This window comes from Ceratotherium simum, chromosome 11, assembly GCF_057802395.1.
Source record: "Ceratotherium simum simum isolate JZ-2026a chromosome 11, ASM5780239v1, whole genome shotgun sequence".
NCBI lineage: Eukaryota > Metazoa > Chordata > Mammalia > Perissodactyla > Rhinocerotidae > Ceratotherium > Ceratotherium simum.
In genome coordinates this window covers 67805371-67827672 of record NC_141910.1, presented here as the reverse complement: position 1 = coordinate 67827672, position 22302 = coordinate 67805371, and the positions used below count along the sequence as shown (strand labels likewise).

At 54.3% G+C, this 22302-nt stretch overlaps 1 protein-coding gene across 2 annotated transcripts in view; it reads left to right on the top strand.

Moving 5' to 3' along the window:
* Window positions 1–22302, top strand: part of HPCAL1 (hippocalcin like 1) — a 118077-nt gene that overhangs the window by 81755 nt on the left and 14020 nt on the right. Inside the window, exon 2 of one of the 2 annotated variants that reach the window (XM_004436464.3) lies at window positions 4258–4345. The exons of the other annotated variant lie outside the window; for it this stretch is intronic. The gene's annotated coding sequence lies outside the window, so the exon portion shown is untranslated. The remainder of the gene's footprint in view (window positions 1–4257; window positions 4346–22302) is intronic. 2 annotated transcript variants of the gene reach the window in all.

Genomic DNA, 22302 nt, shown 5'->3' with positions numbered 1-22302 from the left:
AACCTTGCATTCCTGAGATAAATCTCGCTTGGTCATGGTATATAATTCTTTTTATTCTTTATGTTGCTGGATTCGGTATGCTAGTATTTTATTGAGGTTTTTTTTTTTTTTTGCATTCATGTCCGTTAGGGACATTGGTCTGTAGCTTTCTTCTCTTGTGAAGACTTTGTCTGGTTTTGGTAACAGGGTAGTACTGGCCTCATAGAATGAGTTGGGAAATGTTCCCTCCTGTTCTGGTTTCTGGAAGAGTTTGTGAAGAATTGGTATTAATTCTTTAAATGTTTGTAGTCTTCAGAAGTGAAGCCATCTGGGCCTGGGCTTTTCTTTGTGAGTAATTTTTTGATTACTAATTCAATCTCTGGCTTTGTCATAGATATTTCAGATTGCCTCTTTATTTCAGATTGTCTGTTTCTTCTTGAGTCAGTTTCAGTAGTTTGTGTCTTTCTGGTTGGCTTACACTCTTATGAGCATGTTTTTCAGGGCTCTCTCTGCTCTTTCAGCCACTGTTGACATTAATTGAACTCTTCCTATGTGCCAGGCATTTTTTTGTGCATTAGCTCATTTAATCTTTACAAGAACTTGATGAACTATTTAGGATTATGATCATCTCCATTTTACATGCTGGCAAACTGAGGCAGAGAGAAGTTAAATACTGGGTCATGGTCACACAGCTAGGAAATAGTAGAGCTAGGATTTGAGCCTGGGCTGTCCAGTCACACGGCCCTCCATGCTGTCCCCTCCTTGCTGTCCTGAGACCCTCCTACTTGCTAGGAGCTGGGAGTATAGGAATAGGTCAGACCTGTCATGGCCTGAGTCACTCCCCAGAGACCGCAAACCTGAGAGAGGTGCCTTGGGCCTGGGTGAACAAAGGGCTTGGGAGGTCGAGGTATCAAGAAGAGCCCCATGGAGAAGGTGAAGTGGGCCTTAAAGGAGGGTCCAGTGCAGGGGTGCATGTGGGTGAGTTTGTGCATGTGCCCAAGTGCTTGGTGGAAGGGTGTCACAGGGAACCTTTCCCTAGGATGCTGATGCCCACCTGGCAGGAGGAGTTTGGAGCAGTAGAATCATGCCCAGTAGGTCTGTTTGAATCACCCAGGCCTCTGCAGTTTGCTCTCCTGGAGAGGAAGAGGCATGACCATTTCTAAAACAATCACTAGACAGAAATCAGGAGCAACCAGACATAACTCAACATAATTATTTCTGCATAATGACTTCTGCTGCTTGATTCCATCTCAAGCAATGACTGTAATCTTTCTCTGTCATGGGAAAGCTGGTGGCCGGGGATCCCTGTGGCTTAGTGATAGAGCCAGGAGGAAATCTGTAATTTGAGTTAATGGAGTGTTTCCAAGCAGCCGGGTGCTGGAGCCTTCTAGGCCTCTGGCATGATGGACCCTCCTCCTGCTAGGAAGCCTGGTGTCACAGCTAGCCCAGCCTCCATGGGGATGCAGCCCACCCGCTCTGTCACAGATGGAGAAACTGATAATGGCAGAGATCACAGGCTATGCCTGAGTCACGGGGCTGCTCAGCAGCAGAGGCGCATCCGGGACCAGACCTTCTCCTCTGTCTCCCTGCCAGCCAGTACTTTCCCATAAGAGCTGGTATGTGTCTGTCTCAGTGAGGCAGGGAGGGCTGTGGTAGAAGGTGTCCATGTGGACTAGAAATGCTTTCATTTGTCCCTGAGCTGGTCTCTGAGCATGCAGGGCTGCCCCCAGGAGGCTGCAAACGGGGGGCCTTTGTAGCTGGACAGCCAACTGACCTGTAATCAGGCGAGGCCCCGTGGCATTAATCCTGCAGGTAGTGGGAGAGTGTGTCCTGGAGGGCAGGGTCCCGCCGAGAAGGCTGCAGGCTGGGGGCACACCTGCTCCAGCTCCAGGAAAGCAGAAGCCCACCCCCACAACCCTGGACCCGAGGAGGTGCTTGCTCACTACATTCCCACAGCCTCCTATAAGTCCGTAATTAACGAGGGCATCTGGAAAGAGCGAAGCAGGGTTTAGGGATTTGCATTTTGGCCATCCCGCTTAGCCGCGTGTGACCTTGGCAAGTGTCCCTGAGTCTGTTTGCTCCTCTGTAAACTGGGGATTAGAGTGGGCTCTCCCTGCCAGGGCCGATAGGAGAGTGGGATGATAAAATGCCGACCCACACAATGCTTCTAGTGCATTCTGCAGCTGGCTCTGTTACTTTTGGCAAAGGTGACCTCGGGGAGGGCCCTTGACCCTGTCTGGGCCTTGATTTCCCTGTCAAAGCAGGGCTCACAGAGCTGTGAGGTCACTTAGTGAGATCATTGTCTTACTGAAAGCGCCTTTAAAAAATCAGGGGCGAGGCGAGTACAGAGGATTTTTAGGGCAGTGAAACTCTGTACGATACCATAATGGTGGATACATGTCATTATACATTTGTTCAAACCCACAGAATGTATGACACCAAGAGCGAACCCCAATGTGAGCTATGGATTTGGATGTTGATGTGTCTCAGTGTAGGCTCATCGATCGTAACGAATGTCCCACTGTCTGTGGTGGGAATGTTGACGGTGGGGGAGGCTGTGCGTGTGGAGGTCAGGGAGTACGTGGCAACTCTCTGTACTGTCTTCTCAGTTTTGCTGTGAACATAAAATTGCTCTAAAAAAATTGCTCTAAAAATTGCTGTTTAAAAAGTCTGTATATGTAGTGCTGTCTGCAAGCACAGTAACCTTCGAGAGAATTTCTGGTGGGAAGATGTGTGGCCTTTCTGCTCCAGGTCGTGAATCCTAGCAGTGAGTTTAAATAACATAATTGACATGTGAAGTTCTATGTTGGTGAAACAGGGTAGAATTTTAACTCTGAGCAAAGTGCACTCTGCTTGCAATAATGTCCATGTGATGTACTTTGGGGCATTCATTTGTCAAACATCGATTATTTATTGAGCGCCTGCTGCATACAGGCTCTGGGCCGGGACCAACAGCACAGAGGTGAGGACACCGCCCCCTCCGTGTGGAACTCACAGCCAGTTGGGGGGAGATGCAGCCGCTTGTTCTGCAGGAGCGAGGGGACCCCCATTGGCACCTGAACCCTGCAGGGGCTGGGTTTTCCGGGGTGGATGAACTACTTGGCTCCTGTCCTCAGGACCACTCCATGAATGCATATAAACCGTGATCATGGCTGTGGAGGGAGAGAACTGTGTATTAGGAGAAAATAACTGGGAAATGTGTCTAGATTAGGAAGAAAAATGGGCTCTCAGGTGAAGAGCTGCACTTACGGTAGACGAGAGGTCAAGAAGGAGCCAGCCAGCGGGGGGAAGGCAGTATAACCTGGGCCTGAGAGCCCAGGGCTGTCTGGGTTCCATCCCGGCTCTGCCACTTGGAAGATCCATGACCTTGAGCAAGTAGTTAGCTTCTCTGCACGTCCGTTTCCCCATCTGTAAAATGGGGTTAATAATTATGCCTACCTCATAGGGCTGTTGGGAGGTTTAAATTGGATAATGCAAATAAATGCATGGAAAGCTTTTAGCAGGGCACCCAACAGTGCAGGGACAGTGGCCACGAGAATAGTATAATTACGTTTCAGGTCCAGGGTGCTGCCAGTCCACAGAAAGGGGTGGAGGGGGAGGTCGGCCCGTCTGTTACCATGCACACAGGGCGTCTGGAGTGCTTGTGCCAGAAGCCAGTGGTGATGGTTGCAGGTGGGGAGGGATCGGGGCGCCCAGGATGCCCACGGTGCGTGGGTTTCTCTTCTCAGAGTGACTGTGTGACTCTGAGTCGTTGGCTGGAGGTCAGTGATGCCTTCTGACCTTCCGCTGTGTGCAGAGTGCAGAGCTTGGCTGTGGGAGCTCCTGTGAGCCCGCCCTGTGCCAGGTCTTGGTGCACACAACCCACTGGGCCCTACAGTGACCCTAAGGTCAGAGTGTCAGGTGTGGCCACAGGCGGCATAGTGATGGGCCGCAATGACTCAGTGTTGCTGCCAGCTCTTGAACCTGGGTTTGCAGACCATGGAGGCTACGGGCCACGCCTAGCTTTGTGATAGCTGGTGACTCCACCCAAGGGGTGGCCAGCATCTGAGTGGGAGGCTCCTGTCAGTATGTGGTGGGCGCACGGGAGGTGCACGTGCTCATGGCCCCTGCCCTAGACTGCGGGACGGGGGCCAGGAGCCAGGGTTTTCCTGTGCTTGATGTGGGGCTTGAAAAAGCTGTGGACCACCCCACTGGCACACGGAAGCAACCGGAGAGAAAGGCAGCAGGCTCTGGGCCAGGGTGCCCACACCCGTGTGACCTGGCCGTCCTCTCTTCCAGGGCATGGTCTAGCAGCCCGCACAAGGACGTGGAAGCGGCCCCCAGAGGTTCTGATCCCTGCTCCATCTGCCCCTCCACTCGGCCTTGGGTAAGTCGCTCCGGGAGGCCAGATGGACTGGGGGCTGGGGGGCCTCTACCCTCTGTGGGGTCCTGCCCGCATGCCGGCCTGCGGGGACTGACCCAGCTCGGCAGAGAGAGCAGGGAAGACCGGGAGTGGGGGACGGCCTGCCCTGTACCCCCATGAGACGGGCCAGGAGACTGAGGCTCAGAGACAAAAAGAGCCCACCCAGGCCCCACCGTCATCTCGGTTCTCGCCCTAAACTGACCGGTCGTTCTGGGTAAATCCTTCGGCCTTGGGTGCTTTGGTTTGGGGATGTGTCCAGTGAGGCGACTGAGGGCCTCAGAGTGTGAGGGGTCGACTTTGAAGAGAACATGTGGGAGGAGGGCTGGGGGCGGGCTTCTGTCTTTGTGTTTTTCTTCCGTTCCCCTCGCAGCCCCTGCACCTGAAAGCCCCCATCTCCTGGGCCCACCCCTCACCTCCCACCCCACCCCCATAAAATAGAAGGACCTGCCGTCATGGGGGGTGGGTGAGTGGGTTGGGGCCCCCAGTGCTCCCCAGCCCTCATCCCCATGGCCCTGGGTTCCTCCCACAGGACGCTTGGGGCCCCCCTCCCGGGTGAACGGCTCGCCTTCCTCCCCAAACCTGGGTCTGCAAGAACGCAGAGCCCTGCTCTGGCTCTGCTTGTAACCCCGGACTACAGGGTGGGAAGTGGGTGGGCCTCCGCCTCTGCAAGGGACCCCTGGTCACTGAGGCTCTTGCCCCCACTGAGCCATTCCCCCTGCCACCCGCATCTCCTGTCATCCTCCCCTCTGCCCTCTCCACCCAGACCACGCACCCTCCTAAAGATGACGGGGTCCCAGGACTGAGCCTCCCTACCCCGGCCTCTCCCGGCCGCCCCTTCCTTCCCTTCTCACCCTCTCAGCCCAGCCCTCCCCCATGGCCCCACTGGGGACCTCGGCCGCAGCTGTCTGCTCTGAAAGCTTGGGTTCAAACGCCCCCTTCTACTGCACCCCCTCTCCTTCTGGTCTTCTCTCGGCCTCTTGTGGAAGTCTCTCTCACTTTGCTGTCCTTCCTACCTCCCCAAAGACTGCCCACAGGAGCCTCTTTCTCGCCCACAGCCCCATCACCCTCACGCCCTCCACCTGGCAAGGGCCCAACCAGGCCGGAGCCCCAAACCTGGAGCCCTGCCGCCCGGCTGCTCTCCTTGGACGAGGGGAGAGTCCAAAGTGATTACACGAGCGGGAGCCCTTGATCTGTTTGAGTCCCCCACCATCCCGGCCCATCTCGGCCACTGCCTGCGCCAGGTTCGAGGGAGGCTCTAGTGAAAGCAACGTGCCCCTACATCTGAATGTGCCGTCCAGCCCCTGTGCCTTTGCTCCACCGGGGCCCTCTGCCCAGACCACCTTTCCCCTTCGTTAGCCTGGTCGATTCTTGTCCGTCTCACATGACCGAGCTCGGGGGTTTCATCCCTTCTCAGTCTCCCTGACCTGGGGCTGAGCCGACTCCCTGTCCTCTGCCCTCTAGGGGGCTCCCTGGGCTCCTCTGTGACCCTTATTGCCCTGCTGGCTGCACTGAGCAAACCAACCTCGGGGCTGAGACCTGGCTGGCCCTGCTGTGGTGTCTGTCCATCCTCTGGAGCCACGTGTTCGGTTCTGTTCCCAAGTGAGGCACCAGGTGGTGGGTGGGAGAAAGGCCTCTGACCTTGGACTTGCACACTCCGGATCCCAGGGGGCCACTTAACGCCTCCCCCAGTTCCCATCTATAAGAGGGTTAGTCACACCTCCCTCTCTGGGGTGGTTGCAAGATTAGAGCTAAGAATAGTGTCCGGTCTGGGGAAGCCTCAGTTGCCCCTCAGCTCCTCTCCTCCTCCTCACGGTCCAGTAATTATTACAGTGACTGTTATTAGTCATCAGCCTGCCCTGCCTACCCCCAGTACTGTGGGCGTCCATTGAGGCCAGGGGTGCGGGGTCCGTTGCCAAAGGCGGGAGGAGGCAGCCATGGGAGAGGGACCACTGGGGGCTCAGCCCTGCTGGCCATGCCCAGCCCAGGAGAATCCACCTCTGAGCCCTGGAATTCTAGACCCCAGAAGCAGAGGATACCTCTTTGTAATTCTCATCTTCCCAGCTGGAAGGAATCACCTTTGAGCGCTCAGCCATGAGGCTAAGATTTGGACCGAAAGCCTGTTGAAGCATCACCACGTTAATTTCGGAGGTTGCTGGGCGCCCAGCATGACCGCTGGTGTGTCTGAGGGATGACAAGGGGCCGAGGGCAGGTGCCAAGTTGCCAGTTCCATTTGGGGACCCCCAGCAAATCCCGAGCGTAGCTGCTCTCGTGCCGGCACAGACGCCACAGCACGACTTCCAGGGCCAAGCCCGGCTCTGCTCCCTGCTGACTGTCACGGCGGAAGGTCGTGTCCCTGGGTGGTTTTCCTGCCTCTCTTGTTTGGACGTGGAGGCTGTGCGCCTGCCTTGGTCCTCCTGAGGGAGCGGTGTTTCTCCCACCGCCTTGTCCTTCCCCCTCTCACCTCTCCTGTGGACCCTTGTGAAAGGTCTCGCTGGGTTGGGACAAAAGACCCAGGCGGGGTCTCTGGGTTAGCGAGTGGGTCTCTGGGCTTTTCTCCCCAAAGAAAACAGACAGAACTTCATGTGGCAGGTGCTGCTTTCACTAGTTCAGTCTCCTTCCACCAGCCCTCCTGGAGCTGGGAAAGGGGAGGGAGAAAATCTGGCTCTGCGTTACCTGGGCATCGCCTGCAAACAGATATTCCAGCTGGAGGCTCATGGGTTGGCACAGGTACGGCGGGCGGGGGACAGGGGGAAGGGGGGCGTGCCTGGCCAAGTCAGTCCTGCTGAGGCTGGTAGCCAGGTATCAGGATGCTGGAGCAAGCGAAGGGGTCACAAGGGGGCAGAGGAGGTGGTCCATGGTGTCTCTTCCCGCCCTGAGAACCCCTAGGTATTTCAGTGCACACACAGCAAATACTCAGTAACCCCACCCCCACCACCAAGAGATGAGGAACTCTGGGAGTCAGATGGTACTTCTCACACATGAACATCCTTGGCCGTGGACATCCTGGGTCAAGTGACGGTAAATAGGAGGGCTCCTTCTCTCTGTCCCTCCCCGCTTGGTGATGGACAGCATCCTCCATCTCTGCCCACCCTGCCTCCAGGCACTGGAGCAGAGGCACCTGTGTGCTAAGACCATGAGTCCCAGCCTCCCTGCAGCAATCATACATTCATTCACTCAACGTGTATTTTCTGATCACGCACTGTGCTAGGAAGGTTCCAGGCTCTGGGCTTCCAATGGAGAACCCCCCAGAACAAAGCCTGGCCCCACGGACTGTGCATTCCAGTTGGGAGGAGAAAGACAATGAACTCAGTAAAATATAGAGAAAAAATGAAGAAGGGAAGGGAGTAAAGACCATGTCAGGGCTTCAGTTTTGGAGACCGTACTTGGGGGAGGCCTCGCTGAGAGGTGCGTTGGGCGAAGACTGCAGGAGGCGAGGGAGCAGTGTTGTATCTGAGGAACCCAGTGCACAGGGCTGCAGGAGAGTGTGCCTGAGTGTTCAGGAGCAGCAGGAAGGTCAGTGCCACTGGAGGGGTGAGCAGGTGGGGGGACAGGAGACGGGCCAGACAGATGGGGGGTGCAGATCATCCCTGAGGGGCAGGACGCTCAAAACACTGACCAGAGAGGAAACATGCATTAACTGAGCACCTACTAAGTGAAAATCGCCACCTAAGTGAGATGCGCCACCTACTAAGTGGCGCATCTCAGTGCAGCCAGGATCGCACTGTACGATGGACCTCCTGGGTCCTTTAAATAGTGACCCTCCCGACACATCTCAAAGGTGATTGCCGCTCACAGTTCTTAACCACAGTTCTTCCGGAAGATGTGAGATTACCATGGAGATTTGGGGTTCTGCGGGAGAAGGGGCCAGGAGAGCGCAACCCCGGGTAACCTCCCCTCTGGGGGTTGGGCTTTCGGCCCCTGGAGTGTGGACTAGTCTGCAGATCCCAGGGGGGCCTCTCAGAGAGCCATCCACCTGGCTTCCTGAAGTGCCTGCTACATGGAAACTGCGGTGGTTTTGAGGCAGGGCACCAGGAAAGGGAAACCCTTCCTGCGTTGTGAGGGAGGGTTATTTTTAGAGTGACTTGGGATGACTTTGCAATGTCACTTCCTGGGGGCGTCCCCTCCAACCCTCAACCGCAGGGGCAGATCCTGCATGACAAGCGTTGTGGGCAAACGCGTGCATGCGTGGGCGCATGTGCGCACACACACGCACACACACACGTACTGTAGGTACGCATGACTTGGCTTGGCATTCTCACCCGCTGTGGAATCAATGGAGGGCCGGGGACTGGGAGTCCTAGCCTGTCTGCAGGACTGCCAGCACCGGACAAGGGAATCGGTGCCCTTGGGCATCCCTGAGCTTCTGCTCCGGGGACGTTTCCACATGACGTGCTGTGTGTGGGTCCTGAGTGAGTGAGACCCAGCCCGGCTCACCACCTGGCTAGGGGGTTGATAAGTCAGAGGAAGGACGCCTTCACTGTCAGTCTTCACTCAGTGCCCAGTGGGTGGGCCAGAGAGGGAGGCTCATGTTGAGAGACTGCTCAAGTGATGTCCCCGAGATCTCGCTGCCTGTTGCCGCCTGGGCCGGGCCCCTGCCCAAACCAGGTCTGAGCGCCCTCGGGCTCTGCCCGTCCATGTCACCAGCCCACACTGACCCTCCTCACCTCACTTCCCAAGGCACCCAGCACGGTCCCAGGCATAGGGCCCAGATTTCACATTTTGTGTCCTGCTGGCTGCTTGAATATTCTTGGACTGGTCAGACCCCGTGTGCAGATTTTTAGCTTAGAAGTACTCCCTGGAACACGCTTAACAAGCGTTTGCTCTCTTGGCTGTTCCCAGGACGTCGGAGGGGCTCCGGGAAACTGGCTCTTCCGCTAGAGTTAGACTCTCTGGGTCAGCAAGTCTCTGATGGAAGATTCAGAGACCTGGGTGGGTGAGGAAGGGGGCTCTCAAGGGCACGCTGGACCGTGCTCATCCGGCCGCAGGTCCACTGGGAAGCTGCTGGAGTGCTGGAGGAGTTGGGATTTGTTGGGAGGGAGCACCCACCTCAGTTGGACCTTTCGCTCCCTACCTGACTGCCATTCTTGCTCCAGTTCCCGAGCACTTCCTGTGTTTCAGGTGCTGTGCTAATTGGTTATGGGATTGTTCCTAGCAGCGCCCTGGGTAAATGGAATTCAGCTTTGCGTCCTTGGGGAAAAGGGTCAGGAAAGGACCTGGCCCCCAGCCTGAAAGCTGGAGTCTGTCGCTTCATCTTGGAATGCTGCCTTCCTTCGCTCCCCCTCCTGCCACCCAGCACCCACGCATGGTGCCTGGCTCAGAGTAGGAAGTAACTGGTGTAGAGAAGGCAAGAGGGGATCCATGCCTTCCTTCCCAACTAGACTGCAGGCACTTTGAGAGCACCCTATACTTTGTGTATCCCAAACACTTAGCACCGTGATTTTCACTTAGTAGGTGCTCAGTTAATGCATGTTGACTAACACTTTCTGTGTGTGAGTCTGTGCATTGGCCCCAACTCTCTCTGAAGAGTCTATGGCTTCTGGTGTCATGATTTAAAGAATAAAAATGGCAAAGGGCATGGGGCTGGCCCGGTGGCATAGTGGTTAAGTTCGCAGGCTCCTGCAGCCCGGGGTTCACAGGTTCAGATCCCGGGTGTGGACCTACGCACCGCTTATCAAGCCATGCTGTGGCAGGCGTCCCACATATAAAGTAGAGATGGGCACAGATGTTGGCCCAGGGCCAATCTTCCTCAGCAAAAAGAGGAGGATTGGCAACGGATGTTAGCTCAGAGCTAATCTTCCTCACCAAAGAAAAAAAAATGGCAAAGGGCAGCTTTTATGAGCTGTCTTCACTCCGTTTTATAAACACACTGTCTAATGACAACTCAAGACTGTCGCTGCTGGGGCCGCCAAGGGGCAGCTGGCACATCACCATCTCTGAGCCTAGAGTTTTAGCCCGGCTGATGCCATTTTTATGGAGAATGACTTACTGTTTTTATTTCTTCCCAAAGACATTAAACATGAATCAAATAGCATATGAGATGATTCACTGGAAGTTTTCTTCCAAGTTTAAAAAAAACACACACGTACATTTTTGGATTGGTGTGCTGAACCGTACATAAGTGGTGCCAGGCCAGCCTTTGGCTGGAACCCTCCCTCGGGGCTCTGCCGTGGGAGCTCCTCACGGAGTGAACCTCGCCCCAAGGACAGAGCCGTTCATCAATGTGCACAAAACCCCAGGGGGCCACCGTGTCTTGAAAACACCTCTCAGGTCTAACATTTATAATGACATTTCTTCTCACAGTTTCTACCCAAGACATCTTAGAATGTGGCGAAGCCTCATTCATCTGGGGCACATGAATTCAAAATTTGGAAATGGTTCATTTGGGCTCATGAGTTGAGAATTTAGTCATCACTCAAGCAAGAACCTGGCAGAAATTTAGCTTTCTCTCATCTCCTGGGAAGAGAGCTAAATGAACGGATCTGCCAGCCGAGGTCCTGGGGAGAGGCCGTAAATTCCAGCTAGGCGAGTGAACTTCTCAGGTCTGGGGAAGCCCCCCCTCGCGATAGACTCAAAGACATTTTTCAGGGCTGGAATGTGCCTCGGGGGCCACATTGTCCAGCCTCATGTCTTACAGATGTGGCTTACCCAAGGCCTCTGACTCCATCCTCAAGGTGGGATGACAGATGAAATAATAACAACTAATTCTTGTCTGCTCCTTGCAACACTCACTCATCTACCCACAGGGCTGCCGTTCCAGTCCTTACCCTTTGCCTGAAAAAGAATTCAGAGGTACTTTTTCAGATGTTTTTTGACTCACCTTTCAAATTTGAGCTGCCCTTTGAGTAATTAGTCTGAATTCCCAAGATTTGGTGGTGTCTTCTTTCCCCTAGCTGCCCCTCCTCCTCATACCCTACATTTGTTAATCTATCCACTTGTTCCATATTGTCCTGTTCTATACTGTTTCATACTATTCTGTACCATTAAGTACTGTTGTATTGTTAGGCCAGTCATTGCCCATGAAGGTGCCTAGAGAGGTAACAGGCCCAGAGCCGTGCAGCAGGGACTAGGTACTTGCGGGTGGGGGTCTCCCCAGAACTTGGGCCCGTGAGTCATTGAACCTGAGATGCTGTGGGAGCTCCTTGCACCCGCAGGATAAAGTACCCAGGCTGGCCCTGCCCACCTCCCCAGCCGTGTCCCCCCAACCCAGCCCCTCTCCAACCATTGAGTGCATTTTCACACCTCGCAGACTGTGACTCCTTGGGGAATGCCACGTTTGCCCTTTCTCCACTGGGCAGATGTTTTCCCAGATGGCAGCTCTGGAGGCCTGCCCCACCCCCGCCCCCGCTGAGCCTGGGCCCAGGCACGCCTTTCTTCATGTCAGGCCCACAGTGGGCCTTTTTACATCTTCTGGTACATAGTAGATCTGTGCAAGCTTAGGAAGTTATAAAGTGGCTGTGCTCGGGGCCCGGCCCCGTGGCTTAGCGATTAAGTGCATGCGCTCCACTACTGGTGGCCCAGGTTCAGATCTTGGGCGCGCACCGATGCACCGCTTGTCTGGCCATGCTGAGGCGGCATCCCACATACAGCAGCTAGAAGGATGTGCAGCTATGACATACAACTATCTACTGAGGCTTTGGGGAGGAAAAGGGAAAAAAAAGGAGGAGGATTGGCAATAGATGTTAGCTCAGGGCCAGTCTTCCTCAGCAAAAAGAGGAGGATTGGCATGGATGTTAGCTCAGGGCTGATCTTCCTCACACAAAAAAAAATAAATAAAAAAAAATAAAATGGCTATGGAATGAATGAATGAATGAATGGTAAACATGCCCCGTACGATTTTCTCCAAGGTAAGAAAATTCCCAGGAGTCAAATCCTAGTCATTCCGTATACTGACGTGTTGGAAAGGCCTTCACCCTGAGAACACCCCCACCCAGGCCTGGGTTCCTTCCCACTGGGAGCAGGAGAGCGGATTGAAGCTTCCAGTCAGTCAATGGTGGGGGACCACACCAGTATGGAGGAAGGGGGTATGGTGAGTGTATGTGTGGTGTGTGGGTGGTATGTGGTGTGTGTGGTATGTTTGTATATGTATGTGTATGGTGTGTGTGTATGGTGTGGTGTGGTATGTCGTGTGTGTGGTGTATGCGTGTATGTGTGGTATGTGTGTGTACATGTGTCACAGGCCCACCAGGAGCTGCCCTGTCCCCCATCTGAGCAGCCCAGTTCCTCGGACCTTGGGGGCTGCTCTGGGCGAGTCCGGACCTGTCCTTCAGTGTCTGTGAAGTGCCCTGTCCTTCAGGGAACCTGCCTTGTGCACACAGGATCCTACATATCTGTTTAAATGAACCAGTTAGAAGCCACAGACTCCCAGGAGACATCCTGCCATTAGAGAAGAACCTTCTTCTCCCTCAGGGGTACCCCCTCCCTCCCCCCACCGGGAGGTTCATGGTGTCCTGTGACCAGCAAGTGTGACCAGCAAGCAAGGCACAGCACCCTCTGATCCTCAGGTCACATGCCAGACTTGCGCCTCGGCGGGTGAGCTGGCTGGGGGCTCCACCCTGCCGTTGTAGGACGGGTTTCTTCCGTCCTTTTCTCTCATTTTCTCTTTGAAGTACAGGAGTTGGAGTTGCACGGACCCTGTCCTGTACCGGATGTGTCTGGGCCTCCAGGATCCCAGGCTCTCTCGCCACCCACTGTGCTGGGCATGCAAGCCAGAGGGTCTGCAAGGAAGTGAGGAACCCCACCCCCACGCTCCGGGTACAGCCTCTAGCCTCCCAGCCTGGCTCTGTTTGATACTGTGATTAAGCTCATTAAGTGTGTCCCGAGTTTCTTTTATCACAAAAGCTGTGACATTACCTCCGTATATTTGTCTGATGCTTTAAATTTGTCAAAGTCCTTTTACGCCTTCATTTCCCCTTATCCTCACGGCTACGCTGTAAAATCAACAGGTAGGGACCATTATTTCCATTTACAGTCAAGGAAACTGAGGCCCAGAGAAGTTGAGAGACAGCCAGACTGTAAGGCGGGGGTGTGGGGGGCTGGGAGGAGCCCGGGGCTGGCCATCTGTGTGCGCCTGCTGCCCAGGGCAAGTCCCTTATGTACACGGCCACCATCCTGACCGCAGCCCCCAAAGCTGGCGTTTGGTTCCATTTTACAGAGGAGCAAACAGAGGCTTGGTCTGGAGCGTTGAGACTGGGAACTGCCTGACTCTGGGGCCCAGCCCAGTGCCCCCTGACTGTTGCCTTTCTGCCATGTCCCCTCCAGGGTGTGTTGGGCACTGGCCTGTAGGCTCGGTTTCCCTCCAGCTGGGGAGGACATCGTCCTATGGGGAAGGACTGGGGGTCACATCCCAGCCAGGAACATCAGAGTGGAATCGCAGACTCGCTCTGCCGTCTGCCCTGTGAGTCTTTCCCAGTCTTGGCTAGTTCTTGAGTCATTCTGCAGCTGGCACAGTAGCCTGGATGACTTTACTCTGAGATGCACAGGGGCTGCTGTCCCAAATCTCCACACGGGATCAAGGCAGCTGAGCCAGGTGGGGGCCCCGAGGGCTGACCACAGGGGGGTCAGTTCTGTGGAGGGGCTAGTGAGGGGTGTCTGAAATCTCAGCCCAGCTCCTGCCTTTGGTCAGCGATGTCCAGACTGCTGGGGCCTCTTAGATTTCCTTCAAAAGAGCAGTTGGCTTGTGGTCGGCTCCGGGTCCCTGAGAGGGAAAAGTTGGGTGATTCAGATGTTTATTGGTTTCAACTTTGGAGTTTTTGTGGCACGATCAGACAGTGATGGAATCCCTGTGCCCTCAGCTAGTCACTTCATTCTGAGTGTTTGCGTCAGGCTTGGGCGTTTGGTGGGGAGGGTAGGGGGACATTAAGGCCCCGCCTTCCAGTGCCCTCCTGTTTCTCTCCTTGACTGTCGCCTCCTGCAGTCAGCATTGCATTCTTGACGTTCTTCTACAATCCGTGCTTGAAGCTAATGTTCCAGCCTCTGTGGAGGCTAGGTGGGTCCTCTCCTGGCCTCCTCACCCTGGCACATGCTGTGCCCTTTGTCCGCCCACCTGGAGAACTCCTGGAGTCTTTAAGCTGGCTGGGCTTACCTGTCAGAGCTCCCACCTGTAGCACGAGGGACAGGCCGGCTCCGCCTCGGCTCCCTGGGCCCTGGTAAGTGAGCGTCATTATGGGCATCCCCCCCTTGTCTCATGGGTATGCTGGGGGTGGCACTCCGGGCACCTGGGAAGGGTCTCTGTGTCTCCACACCTGGCACAGAGCAGGCCTTGGAAACATTTGCGGACATAAGGGGACAAATTTCAGAGGCTTCACTCCCCACGCCACCTGGCGTTTGGGGGGCTGCCCCTGTAAGCCCCAAATTTGCCTTTAAAGCAAGGCCCGAAGGCCCTGGGTGGGCAGAGGAAGCCCCCGGCTCTGCGGCCAGGACTCCACGCCTGGATTCCCACCGGCCCTCTCAGGCCCGCCCCTGCCCTGTGCCGCATGGCCCTGCTCCTCGCTGGGCATCAGCACCTTCTGTAGAAGGTGCTTCGTGTGGAGCTTACGTGTGGGTGGACGTACATGGAGGTTTCAGCCTGATGAGCATCACGTGGTCTTGGTTTTGGTCCTGCCTAGAGTCCCTTTCCTGTTGTGTCAGCAGGTACTGGGAGGGAGAGGATTATTCTCGTGGGCATTTCCTCTTCCTCTCCCTTCACGTCCTTTCCCCAGAGGCTCATTTGTGTCTGTTCCACTAACCTGCCTTCCTCCTCTGGGGAAGCATCTCAAAGCTCCTCCCAGGAGACTCCAGCCGTGGCAACGCTGGCTCTAGGCTGAGGCCGCAACTCAAGTAAGAGATCCCTGCAGCAGGGCCGCAGTACGCCCCTCGGCTGGGGGGTGTTCACTGGGGGAGAGGGGAGATGGCATCTCCGACTCTGACATGCCCCAGGCCCTCTCCTCTGCTGCAGCTGTTCTTGTGCTGGTAGCTGGGGCTTTCCAGAATATCAAGCCCAAATTACAGAAGATCCCTTCTTGGAGCTTCAAACACGAGCAGGAGAGCACTTTACATCCTAATCCGTGATGTTTCTTCCAGGCCTAATCCTGGAAGAGTCACAAATGTTAGAGTAGGAAGGTCCTAGAAGAAACCCATTCACTGATTCATCTGTTCATTCATTCAGGCCCTGTGCTGGGCCCTCGGAACACAGCCGTTATTTCAGATATATTTACTGAGCACTGACCGTGTGCCGGGCCCTGTTCTCCGGGAATGCAGTGGTGAACAAAAGGAGGCAGACAGGCAGTAAATACATCAACATAGTGCCGAGCAGTAAGAAATGCTGTGAAAAGCGGCAGGGCGAGGGTCTAGGGCCTGAGGGCGGATAGCTTGCGATGGTTCGTCAGAGGAGGCCCCCAAGGAGACTCCAGCAAAGACAGGAAGGGTGAGGGCAGGTACTGAGGGGAAGAAAGAGCAGGCAGGTGGGAGAACTGCACATGCAAAGGCCTTGGGGTAGAACACGCTTAGCAGGTTCTCCTACTGGCAGGAATGAGGTATTCTTTCCTCAAGGAGCTCACAGTCTACTGAGAGAAAAACACAAGTAAATGATTTAATAAAAGTTGAGGTCATAACAGAAATAGGTAAAAAAAAAAAAACGCTATTGGAATGCAAAGGGAAGGGCAATTGTAGGGAGGCTGGCAAATGCATCCCTGAGGAGGTGACATTTGAGTTGGGCTTCGGTAGATGAGTAGGAGTTTGCTGGGCGGCTGAGGCGAGCAGCCACATGGCCGAGCCAGTGTTTGCAGAGACACAAGGTGTGCAGGGAGAGCCACCCACAGTTCCTCTTGCTGTTGCATTAGCAGTTTCTGCAAAGGAAAGAACATTCTCTTGGGGATTTTCCTTTCCTTTTCTCCACCTCTTCTTTCCCCCCAACCTCAGTGAGGGCATTTCAACCTTGGGAGAGTGGACAGGGAGGATGGCTCGAGATAGGGAGGGGGTTTCTGTGTCTTGCTTGGCCTGCCTTCCTCCCTCCCCACCTCCTTTCTTTCTTTCTTTTATTTTTTTAAAGCCTTGGGGAGTCGGGGGTTTTAAGCTGCTGGGCTGGGTGCAGAAGTCAGGAGGGTTTCAGTTGGATTTCTCAACCACAGGTGACTGGCCTGGAGCCAGTAAAACTGTGGTACAACAGGTTTTCAGGAAGCCCTCCAGAAACGGGCTCCTGGAGGTCAGTGGGCTGAATTTGGATCAGGCACAGCCTGTAACTGTCGCTCCAGAGGTGTCACTAACCTCCTCTTTCCCCAGCTCTCACTCAGGGGCTTTGGCTGTTCCCCTCAGAAGAGGAGGAGGACACCCCGTTTCTGCAGCCCCTCCCCCTCAGCCTTGCACCTTAGCTGGGACCAGACCTGGGTCTGCATTGCAGCTGGCCTCTAGCAAATTTCTCAAAGCTGCTGGAAATAGAAATTGTGGGACTCGCATGTAATTATGAAACGCAAACACAGGTATCTTTCACTCAAGGGCACCAAGGAGTGAAATAAACCAAGGACATCTCTCCCAGACAGGTTACAGTTAGCAATGGGCCTGCAAACAGGTCTGATGAACTTGAAGAGTCCCTGTTTGGTGGTCCCAGATCCAGTGTCCCAAGGGTCTACCCAGCGTGCTGAGCCACATACATATGTAATTTTAACTTTTCTAGTAGCCACATTAAAAAAGTAAAAAGAAACAGATGAGATTAATGTTACCAACATGATTAATTTAACTCATTATATCTCAAATGGTATCATTTTATCATTTCACGTGTAATCAGGATAGAAAAATTATTGGGATATTTTACATTATTTTTTCTGTATTAAGTTGTCAAAATCCAATGTGTATTTTACTCTTAGGGTTCACGTACGAATTCAGACCGGCCACATTTTAACTGCTCAATAGCCACATGGGGCTGGTGGCTACCGTATTGGACAAATCTAGCTTATAGAGAAACTGAGTGGGTGGAGGAGGCATGGCAGGGGGCGGATCAGGGAGGCGGGGTCTCAGAGTTAGGCTTGGGGAGCCTGCCCGACTGCGCCCTCTAGCGTCCGCGCAGCCACGCTGCAGCCTGCGCCGCCCCAAGCGTGGGTGCCTCCTGCACTGGGTCCTGGCAGCTGTCACAGATCCCCTGGGACAGGACTGGCCCCTCCGAGCAGCTGCACTGGAAGCCAAGGCTTGCAGGCGGCTTGCCTCTCACATCCTTACTTGGAGGAAAGAAGGACACAGATGCGGTCAGCCCCTTCTCTCCGTAGGACAAGGGTCAGCCCAGGAGGGGCACTTGTCGGGTCACCCAGAAAAAGAATCCGGTCTGGTGCTGCATGAGAAACAGCGCAAACCGGCTGTTTCCACCTGACCCTTCTGCCCCACATCCTGTTCTACCCCGGACAGGACGAGCGCTCATCTCAAACCGACCCTCTGGTCCCTTGAAGTTCACATTCACGGCAGATGCCCCTCCGGCCTCAGCCTGCGCTTTGGCCTTTTATGAAGAATTGGTTCCCCCCCCCATCATCTTCCCTCCGTGTGTTTCTAAGTCTAGTTGGCCCAGTGCGCTTCGGAGCTCTGACGATGAAAGCATTTGAGAGCAATAGGATGAAACGCCGACCATCAGCATGTGCTGAGCTGTGAGTAGTGGGACATTCGCGCTCTTGGTTGCCAGGAGCCTCATCCAGCAGCTGATAGAACTACGCCATTAAGAAGGCTTTAACTTGCAGGCAATACCGACTTTGGGTTAAATATTTTTATAGGGCTCCCCAGCTTCATGTTTACTTTTTTTTTTAATACAATTTAGCACATTAAGAACAATAACAGAGTAACGGAGAACCAGAGAGATGGATATAAGCGCTACATTAACTCCCCCATTTTTCCATTACCGAGAATTACAATGTCGTCTCTGATGCTCTCAGAGGCTGTTACTTGTCTGATCCGAGCCCTGCTTGGTTGTAAAGCTTTTTAAGCCCAGTAAGAGACGGCTCCGGCCCTGAATCGATCGCCCTCTCCTGGCACGCCCAGTCTTCACTCTGTCTTTCACTGGAGATGAGAGAAAGATTTTCTAGTAAATGAAGGCTGCGGTGTTTGCCTAATGACCAGGGCCAGGGGGCCATTTCTGCTGGGAAATGGGAGTGGTGCTTTTTGTTTTTGCAGAAAGGCTTGCTTTTTGTCAGCCATCTCCCCAGCCAGCAAGTCATCAATAAGATTGGTTTGTTAGCTTAATTAATAACAGAGTGGTCACGGTGCATGCAGCGTCCCGCTGTCCCGTTCCCTGCGAAGCTGCGTGCTTCGGGCTGAGAGCCTCCAGGAGAGAGCTGAAATGAGGTTCTTCTTATTAAATATTTCCTCTGGGGCTTTGCTAAGCACATGCAGGTGAGTACTGGGCGTGAGTATCTGAGGCTTTATTTGGCGTTCACGGGCTCCCCTTCACAGCTTCATGAAAGTCACAGTGGGACGGCCATCTCGTGAAACTGCCCTGGTGAGCGAGTTTAATGGTGAGGGAGCAGCGATGGACACCAGCTGGGAGCACCTCGGTGGCCTCCATCACTGTCCACAGACCTTGACACTGAAAGGGCCCGGGGAAGGTCATAGCCCTGGCTGCTGCAGACAAGCACACACCCCACAGAAGCCTCAGTTCTTTGTCTCTAAGACAGAGATGACAGAGACGACATTGCCTCCTCCCAACCTGGCCAAGTGTGACCCCAACCTTCCCAGCGCCTGGAATCTGCCGTGTGCTCCGTAAAGGTGGCCTGTGGGGGTCGAGCCTTCAGCAGCCTCTAAAGTCCTTGTCATTTGGTTTTGATTCCACATGCTGTCTTCCTAGGCAAACTGCCTGGTCTCCCCGTGGGAATGAATGCTTCCTCCTTGGAGACCCCACTTTGTGTCACTTTGTATGCCCCATCCATATGCACCTGTGCTGTAAGCAGCCTGGAGCCCTGACAACAGGGACCTGCCTCCCTAGGCGTCCAGAGGGCCCAGTGGGGTGGAATATGCTGCACACCCACTGTGCCCCCAGCCTGGTGGCAGGCCCTGAGGACATGCTGAGGGCGAGTGAGGCCTGCACTCCTGGGCTCAGGCTTTTGAGGAACAGAGCACCAGCTAGAGGATGCTTGTGCACAAACATTCACACAATTAAGTGGCTCAGGACACGGTACAGGGTGTGGGGAGGCACACGGGATCTGCAGACAGCCAGTTTCTAGATTCTTCCAGGAAATGCAGTACCACCTTCCTGGACTCCATGCCCTTTCTCAGAGAGGTCACCCCTTGGGATGAGCGGCTCCCCCACCTCGAATAGGGACACAAGAATCTTCCACCTGGGACCTCTAGACCCGAGGATCCCAGACTTATCAGACCGGGAGGGGCTATGGACACTGTGGTCCTGGAGGGAGGCCCTCTTATGCCGCTCGGCCCTTTCAGGAATACCCCCCCATTTTTTTTAAATTGTGGTAAAATATACTTAACATACCATTTATTATCTTAGCCATTTTTAGGTATACAGTTCGGTAGTGTTAAGTACATTTACACTGTTGTAGAACCAACCTCCAGAGCTCTTTTCATCTAAGTTCAGCTTGAGCTCTTAGGGAAGTTCTGCAGACACAGGCCGCCCAACTCTGGATTTTTACCTGGTCCACTAGGTTGACTTCAGATTGTCTTGAACTTTCTACAACAAAATTAACATTTTATGTTTTAATTCAGCTGACTGAGTGTGGTTCAGAAATGAAACAAGCAGAGGCAGGTGCCCCACACAGAGGGTGGGGTCGCCGTAAATCAACGGTGTGTTCCTACAACGTCATTCTCAAAAATGCAGTCTCTCCTCAGCCATGATTTTGACAACCTCTGTTTTTACTAATTCGACCTTCAAGATAGTGGAAGAAAGCATGTTTTTCTATCCATGATTTCCCCTAAAGTAAAGTTTATCTTTTTGTTTCCTGGGCACATCCCTCAATTTCTCCCCGTCTTGCTTTCCTTCTCTGTCCGGCCGGTGTGCCAGGCCTGCCCTGCCCACCTCCCAGGGTTCAGGGTCGACTGTAGAGCTCTGTGATCAAGCTCAAGACAGACTAGCATTCACATCCCAGCTCCACTGGCTGTGGACCCTGGGCAAGTTACTTAACATCCCCAGGCCTCAGTTTCACCATTTGTAAAACGGTCTGCGCAGTGCCTGGCACGGCATGAGTGCTCGGTGACCTGTGGCTGTCGTCAGGACTATTGCTGTTGGTTTATTTGCTGCTAAGATGGACCCGTGTGAGTGACTTGCCTTCATTCCATGTGCTTGGGCCTTGAGAAACTCTCTGAAGGTGGACCCATGCCCAGTACCCCTGCCCCTCTGAAGCAGCCAGGATGGTGGTAGATACATGATGTGCTCTTATTAAATACTTGTTCAGAGTTAATTCTAAGATTTCCAAAGATGATCGACATTGGATTATATTCGTTCTCTCTGACTATACCTTATTTTTTTAATAATAAAAACAGCAGCAGCTGATAGAGTGGCCACCTTTTTGTTGAGGACTCCCAAAATGTTAGTGTTTTTAGGTTTTTCCTTGTTGGGGGAGGAAGGGTGGTTCAATTTCTCTGGAGAAAGATCCTCTGGTTTTGTGGGTTGAACCTGGGGGCCCTATGCTGGTAAGGGGCGGGGGGGCTGGCGAGGGGCAGGGGGCAGGTGAGGGGCTCTCTCTGTTTGGTGTGAGACTTTCCCTTCACTTCTCCTGACACGTAGCTTGTGTCTTGGTGCCTCACCCCACTTCCTCAGGGCCTATTATCCCCTGCCCAGAGTCTCTCCAGAGGCCCCCCTGTGTGGAGATGGAGGGGGGTAGTCACCTGACTGTGCCACGTTGAGGGGCGGGACCCGAGGCTGGTCAGGGTTGGCTGACTGCTGGAGCAGACAGCCCCCACATCTCAGTGCTTAGCATGAGAAAGATGCGTTTCCTGATCACGTTACAATGTGATGTGACTTTGGTGGGGGGAGAGCTCTGCTCGATGCAGCCGTTCAGGGAGGTAGGCTTCTTCCTTTTAGCAGGTCTGCCATCCCCCCGCCTGTCTTTGCTGGGGTTCCAGGAAAGAATAAATCCTAATGCCCGGAAGTATCTGCTATGTTCAGTGCATGCTTTCTCTCCTGTGCACCTGGAGTGATGCTAACTGTGCGCCGTCACTAGGAGGAGGGAGAAGGGCCCTCCAGTCATCTGCTGTGGGTGTGGTCCATGAGGAACCTGGCTGAGAAAGGCGATGGGGTCTGGCCCTCTGGGCCTCCGAGTCCTCCCTGGATATTCTGTGTCCAGTGGGCAGGAAAGCGAGTTGCTGAGGGCCCGGCCCGGAAGTGGTGGACGTCACTCGGTCCACATTGCGTTGACCAGCATGCAGTCCAGGCCCACTGGACTGCCAGGGGCTCTGGGAAGTGTCGTCTGGCCATGTGCCCAGGAGGGAAAGGGATGGGGTGGGATGGACGAGGCTCTGTTTCTTACACGTACTTTCAAGCAATTCGTCCCGCACCCGTTCTCAGCTTGTCACCTACTCTCACCTTCCTGGCACCGGCGAGCCTGCTTCTCCTCCCTCTCCGCTCTCTGCAGGCCCTGAGGTTCCACTTCGCTCTGCCCTGCTCCGTCGTTTGCCGTCTTTCCACTGGTGTGTGTTGGGGTCATAGACGTGGTCAAGGTCACAGACAAGGTCAGAGATGTGGCGTTTGTCCTTGTTGGGGTGGCAGTTAAGAGAAAGGGGCAGAAACATTCTTCCATCTTGGGATCCTGATACACTTCTGCCTCCCTGTTCTTCTCTCGTGTCTGTGCTCTTAGACCCGGGAGTTAAGATCGGCAGGTCTTGATGTCAGGCTTGTCTGTGTCAACAGAGGCGCTTCTCTGAAGGAGGCCAGACGCAGAAGCAGATCCAAGGGTGCTGCTCTGGGCAGTGCTAGGCCGGAGCCCAGTCTTCCTTCTCCCCTCTCCCCATCCCCTGGGCCCCCAAAG